The sequence below is a fragment of the Herpailurus yagouaroundi genome, unplaced genomic scaffold, assembly GCF_014898765.1.
Source record: "Herpailurus yagouaroundi ecotype Mexico unplaced genomic scaffold, PumYag 139, whole genome shotgun sequence".
Classification (NCBI taxonomy): domain Eukaryota; kingdom Metazoa; phylum Chordata; class Mammalia; order Carnivora; family Felidae; genus Herpailurus; species Herpailurus yagouaroundi.
In genome coordinates, this window is record NW_024412394.1 from 47,770,332 (window position 1) to 47,777,069 (window position 6,738).

Sequence of the window (6,738 nt, forward strand, 5' to 3'; positions counted from 1 at the left end):
ATCTACTACAGTACACATAGTAAGTGAAGTAAAAATGCTTATTTAAAAATACATATAATCGAAGCTATTATTTAAAACATGTATGTATACTAAGGTATGAATGACTGAGAAGTTCAATATGTCATGAGGACGTTTGCAATCTTGCAATAAAGGATCTTGTTCATCTGAACTCATTTCTAATGGAGAAACCACAGTTTCTCCTCCCCTAGCAACCGCTCATTGGCCCCATCTGTGAAGTTAACATCCTCCACCTTTCCCTGCCTTGCAAACCAGTCCCGTGCAGTGTGAAATGCACAGAATCAATATTGTTTCTTAGCAGGAAGTCTTGTGTCACTTACACTTCTCTATCCTAACACCTAACAGGTGACTTCCTATCTCATGGGGCTTGGTAAAAATAGTCATTTTTGGAGGGAGAAGTGAATGTTGACAAAAATGTAATAGATATTCTAAATCGAGGAATCATAGATCCATGGCTGCAGAGGACTGCATGTGTACTATCAATTATCGCAGAACCATAGAACCTCCTAAGGGCTTTTATTTTCCTAGGATAGGGATAGATTGGCACAAGTGTTTGTTGAATGAATAACATATAAATCAACAAATAATCAAATTCTGGTTCATGACAACTATTGATAAGAAATGGAGTAAAACAATTTGGTCTTTGCGCAGTGCTTTAGCCCAGCTAAACAGTTAAGAACAATGTAGCAAAAAGCAATTGTACCAAAGCATCATAATGTGATATTTGAGAGCTGAGAATCATGGTGCAGTTCTGTTTGGGGAAGTCAAAGGCACAAGTTTTTCAATCTATGTTTCCAAAAGTAGAGGTAAAATTGGTACTGACATAAACACTAGTATCAGTGACATGGAGAAGTTTCAAGTGTGCCGCTGAATCTTCTGAGAAGCATCTGTTTGTTTGTTTTTTATTTCAATGCCTTCAATTTTTTGCATATATATGAACGCTGGAAAAACAGAACATCTATAGCAAAGAGTTTGACTCCATCTATGAATTCTATGCACGGACTGATTGCTACTGAGTCACCCAGGAGGCTCCAGAGACAGTGAGGTGACACTGAATTTGATCACAGAAGACAGAACCATATTTTAAAAAGAATCGTCCCAGCAGGGCAGCTATGTGGCAGAGGTTTGCCACTTTTCTCTTCAGTGTTGGCTGCACACACCGCACTCGCCTTCAGGCTGTCTGCACCCTTGGAGGTAGCTTAGGGGGGAGGTGGAACAGAACAAAAGGATCGGGCCAAGTGGACGCTGGTGGAAAGACACAGCACATCTGACATCACTGGCACTGCTCGCTTATTTTCTAAACCCTCCCCAAGAAAACCTTCCGTCAAGACCGCACTTCGCAGACTTAAGGTAGAGCTACGGCAGCGATACCACTTCATCACAGTTTGGGCCAGTTGGCCCCCCAAGCAGCCACGAGGACTGCAGGGGACTCATCTCCGGGGCAGGGAAGAAGTACAGCCAAGCGCAGAGGCTGCTCTTACATCAGGCCTTGAGCCCGGCCTTGCACCCTTTCTACCGCAGCACAGCAGCCTTGCTGAGCCCCTGTAGGTGTAAGGAGCCACTGCGGCAGGAGACGGTCAGTGGCCAGGGCCGTCCCCGGTAGCCTTAGGAGAGGGTCCGGGCTACCATGCTAGGCCCAAGCGCTTAGTCCAGTGGCCAAGCGCTTAGTCCACTTGGCATCCAGTGGACATGGACAAATTCATTGCTAAATGGAAGCAAAATCCCCTCTGGCTTGCTTCCGCCTTGTTTATGGTCTTCTCCTTGTTATTTAGGAGCTAATTAGGCAGCCTGCCCAGTGTCTCTGCTCCCAGGCCTGGTGCTGCCCGCCCTCTGACCACTTGCCTGCCTGCTATTTTTGTCAGCAGATCGAGGTCAGTGAGAGAGGGCATGAGACTTTAATAGGCCTCCTCTCCCACTTGTCAGCATCAGTGGAACAATCTTTACAGAATGTTTCATATTTGGCTATCGAGGATTTGGACATCTGGGGATTATTTATGGATTTCATTACTCACTTTATTCCACTCACTATTACTGTGAAGAGCTGGGGCTCGCCTATATCCCTAACACAATGTCAAATTTGTGGCGGGGTCCTGTGCCCTGAAGAACCAAATATGTTCAGTTCGTCAGTCTGTTCACAGCAAACAGTTGTGGGTTAGCGAATACAAAAGGATGCAAGAAACACTTGTGTGGAATTAGAAGGTAGGATGGGCGGAGAAGTGTTAAACTGCAGGAACATCTCACTTTGAACAACAGAGCTGTAACTGAAAAGTTCTTATAAATTGGATTTATAAACATTTAGTTGCATTTTAAATCCACCAGAGGAGTTGACAACTCAAAGCGTACCCTGCTACGAGCTCTTTCGCAGGTGCAAAGTATTTTTGTGAGGAAATAATTCCCTCCCCATTTGTCTTTTTTATGAACTTGAATCTGAATATATCAAGTTGTCTTAAAACACCTGTCTAGCTAAGTCTGCCAAGATGCTTTTCATTGACTACCTGGTAGGCGAACAGACTTATCCTCAAGCCCAGAAGTGCTGATTGTAAATTGGACATAGGTTTTTAATTGGCCACACCTGATTAGGTCCCTACATTTCTTGAACACTCATTCTCTGTATATAGGAGAAAAGCAAATAGACCAGTTCATACATCCAGGTTTAGAAGCTTCTGCTTTATGTAATGTTAAATCTATTGGTTATTGTGTTTTTGTATATTTGGGTGTATTTGTCTTTACTTTAAGTTTCCAAATCTAATATCTTTGCAAACACTTGAATCAGTCGCCTACAGAATTTTTGTTCAGACCCAGCCAGTTGGACTGAGCTCATTTTCATTTGCAAATTTCGTACTCTTTTCTGCGGTTTATACCTCATCCCTGCTCTTCCATCCCTAGACAAAAGCTAGTGTTTTTAGTTCCCATTTTCCAGATAACTGCGCTGTCTCTGTCTTTGCTGTCATTTGTGCAGATGGCTTCAGATTTCCAGCACAAATATATAGTGCCATGACAAGTAAGCCCCCAAACTTTCAAGTGTTTAGGAAAGCTGATTTTTCCTAAACGTTTAGTTTCTCTTGGCCTACTGCCTGACATCCATTTGGTTCACTCTGAATATTCTAGCCCTGGACACAAAGGCAAAAACTTTCTTTTTAGACTGACTGTGGTATGTACTGTCAGGGATGATAGCAATAAGAATAATGGCATTGAGCCTCACCAAGGCCCTTGGTTCATGACTGTTCCCTCACTTTGGTATTCTTATCCTTCCACCTAAGATGAGAAATAAAATCTTGCTTATCTGCCTAATCTCCTTAGAAGCAGACCTGGCTCTTCATCTTTAAGAAGGATAGCTGTATGCCTCTTAGAAGAGGAGAGCCGTAGAAGCTGATTCCATGGGTGGGCACCGCATTTTAACCATGGCGTTATTTGTTTCTAGATTCAAACTACCAGGGGCAGTCTGTTAACATGCTCGCCAAGCCTCAAGAATTTTCTGTTCTACTGCAAGCATCTCCTGAGGCCACCTTGTTAAAGAATTTAATTTCATAATCAGTTTCTCAGAATCAATATTTCTTTTCCTATTTCCCTTTGCTTGGACATAATATGATTAGAACAAAGAGCTCTCATGCTTTGGGACTTATCAGAATTGTTGCTAAAGAAAACACTGTCCAACAGTCCTCCTCCCACGTGTGAATTCTGCTCTTCCTCTTCCACTTGGGCATTGCAATGTCTGTGAGAGCCAGGGACCTCAACCAAGCAGGCTTGCAACTGGGGCTCTCGGGAAGCAAATGTGCCCCCATCTTCTTGAGGTGCCACTGGAAGGGGCAACTTGTACCAAGATCTATGTTAATCCATATCTGCTGTCACAGCCACGTTATCTTGTTGTCTGTCTAGCTCCTCTCTTCCTGGGTCATTCAAACAGATATTTGGATTGATCTCATTTCAGTGAATAATGCTAAAATTCATAGGGGTTTTCCTTCTGTTAGGAAACTAAGGGCATTCTGTAAGGCTTTTCTCTAATTCCTCAATCAATAGGAAGAGATACTTGAAAATACTTACATTGGATGACCGAGTAAGACAATTTGCTCATAGTCACCCAGGTTAGAAAGATTGAGATTTAACAAGACAAGCAATCAGAGGCTGAATTGAATGGCTAAATGGCCTCCATTCCTATCTAAACTAATCAGAAATCTGAATGAGGCACAAACCAGAAAAATTGTTGTTAGGTTTGTAAATGCAAGTAATAAAATCTATCAAAGAAAGAAAGAAAGAAAGAAAGAAAGAAAGAAAGAAGAAAGAAAGAAAAAAAGGAAGGAAGGAAGGAAGAAAAAAGGAAAGGAAAAAGTATGGCAACCCCCAACCCCACCCCCTTCAAATACACAAACTTTCTTTGTGTAGACTTTGTGAATATATGTATAGTAAAATCTTTACAAAAACTGTGAAATAGGCAATTAAATTGGGAAAGGATTCATGACAGTATATTTTAAAGCTTTACTCCCCTCTGCATAGCGTAACTTAAAAAATGTTTTTAGCTGTTTCCTTCCCTTAATAACCTCAAATTCTTAATTGAAGAGTAGTCTGTGTTATTCAATATGAATGAAATAATTACACTTGGGTCAGGTGTAGGGTTGGGTTGCTTTGGAAGGTTTTAAAAGATTCTCCCTCTTAGTCCTTATCTATTTGTCCCCTGAAGGATTTCTATATCTCTTTGGGCAAACCAGGCAGAAGCAGCAGCAATAATCTTATTTACAAAGGGGGCAGGAGGGCAGAGGGTTGGAGGCCTCAAGGGCTGGTGTTCAATACCATCCCTGTCATCCTGAGATCAGAGGGTTTGCCCCCGCCCAGGTGAATAATGACCAGGAACACTTTGTGACTGATGACTGCTCTGTTTCAGGGGGCTAATTGATGTCCCTCAGTTCCTAGTGAATAATGCTCTTTCTAGCAGTGACAGTAATGTCATCATGAAGGAAAATATGTGGCCAGCTAATAGGGAAACAGGATATGGAACCCCCACCCCCACCTCTTGGCACTCTACTGAGCCAAGTGGGAAGAGATACTCTTACATATGTATACAATGCTTTGTAAAAATCTCTTTGAATTAGCAGAACTGGAGAAAAGGCTCCCTAAACTTTGACCTTTTTTGCCTAATATTATAAATCTGCTCAGGCCTCTATAAATCACAGTGGAGTGCATCAAGAAAAATAAATCTCTTTAGTATCTATGGCCCTTGGTGATCTAGCCCCTGGCCCTCGTCCTCATTACTGTCCTATGGGTACCATGCCCCAGCCACATGAGACTATGTTTAATTCTCTGGACATATCATGCTCTGTTCAGTCTCTCACCTGCCTCCCCTCCCCACCATAATTTCTCTCCCTATAATATTCTTTATCTCCATCTCCTCTATAACATTCTTTACCTTCCCTTTCTTCTTTTCCTGAATAAGCTCCTACTTGGTCTTCAATATTCAGCTTTAATAATCAATATTCCTTATTCAGTTACTTGTGCCCTTTCTGGTTTCCGATAACTTCCTCTATTTTAGACAGATTGCATTGCACTGAGATTACCTGTTTAAGTGTTCACCTTCTTTCATTAGATGTTAAGTAATTCGATGACTTACTATGGTAGATATTCAATAAGTGTTGCTTGAATCGAACAGAATAAATGGTTTGTTAAATGGTAATGGCTTGTGGCTATCAACTCAGTAATGCAGTAGCTAAGAGCAAATTCAAACTCTACCACTTACTACTTGTGTGACCTTGTGCAGGTTACTATCTGTCAAATGGGAATGATAATACTTCACAGCCTGGTTGAGAGGTTTAAATAAGATGATGCATCTCATAATAAATGAGATAAATGCTGACCATTATTGTTAGTGCCAAGTACAAGGTAGGTTCTCAGTAAATACTTATTAAATTGTATTTTACAATTTTAACATGTCACATTTCATTGACCGCTAGAGAATTATTTCCTAGCTGCCTTATACTATGTACAAGTTAAAAATAAAGCAAGTTTTTTTTTTTAATTAAAGGAACTAAAGTGAAAACTTTGGTCTAGGAAGTGGCCAAAGAGCTGGAAAAAAATTGCTATTGTAGGTGGGATCATGATTATATTTGTAGCACCCAGCTCTGAGGATAAAATATCAAACTTCCTCAGCCTCTGTTTCAGCTACCCAAAGTGAGGGATGAATCTTCCTAGGCAAGTAATAAAGAATACAAATTTATTTTAACATCCAGAATAGATTTGATCAAGTTCTCTAATTCCTACCATCTGGAGAAGGAAGGAAGGAAAATGCAAGTCCTGGTTAGAGCCACATACCTCCTCACATCCCATGCTCCCTTGCAAAGTGATGAGACAGAAAGATCCAGAGTTTAGAACTAAAGGACCCAGGATTGAGCTCCAGAGATTCAACTTACTACAAACTACTGATATGAACTTGGCAAGATACTTGACTTCCTGGTGCTACATGTGTGAAAATGTACTGCAAAACAATAGAACTTTGGGCGTTATTTTTACTAGGCATCCTGGTAACCAATGGTGATGTTTTTAAAGTTTTCATTTCCTAGAGCATGGCAAGTTTGCAATAAATACTTGTGGACTGTATGGTTTTAAATGAATAATAAATGGATGACTGGAGTCACTGTGATTTAATAAAAAATACTATGGGATTTGGAACTAAGAAGGCCTGCATTCTGGGGCACCTAGGTGGCTCAGTTGGTTAGGTGTCTGACTCTTGTTTTC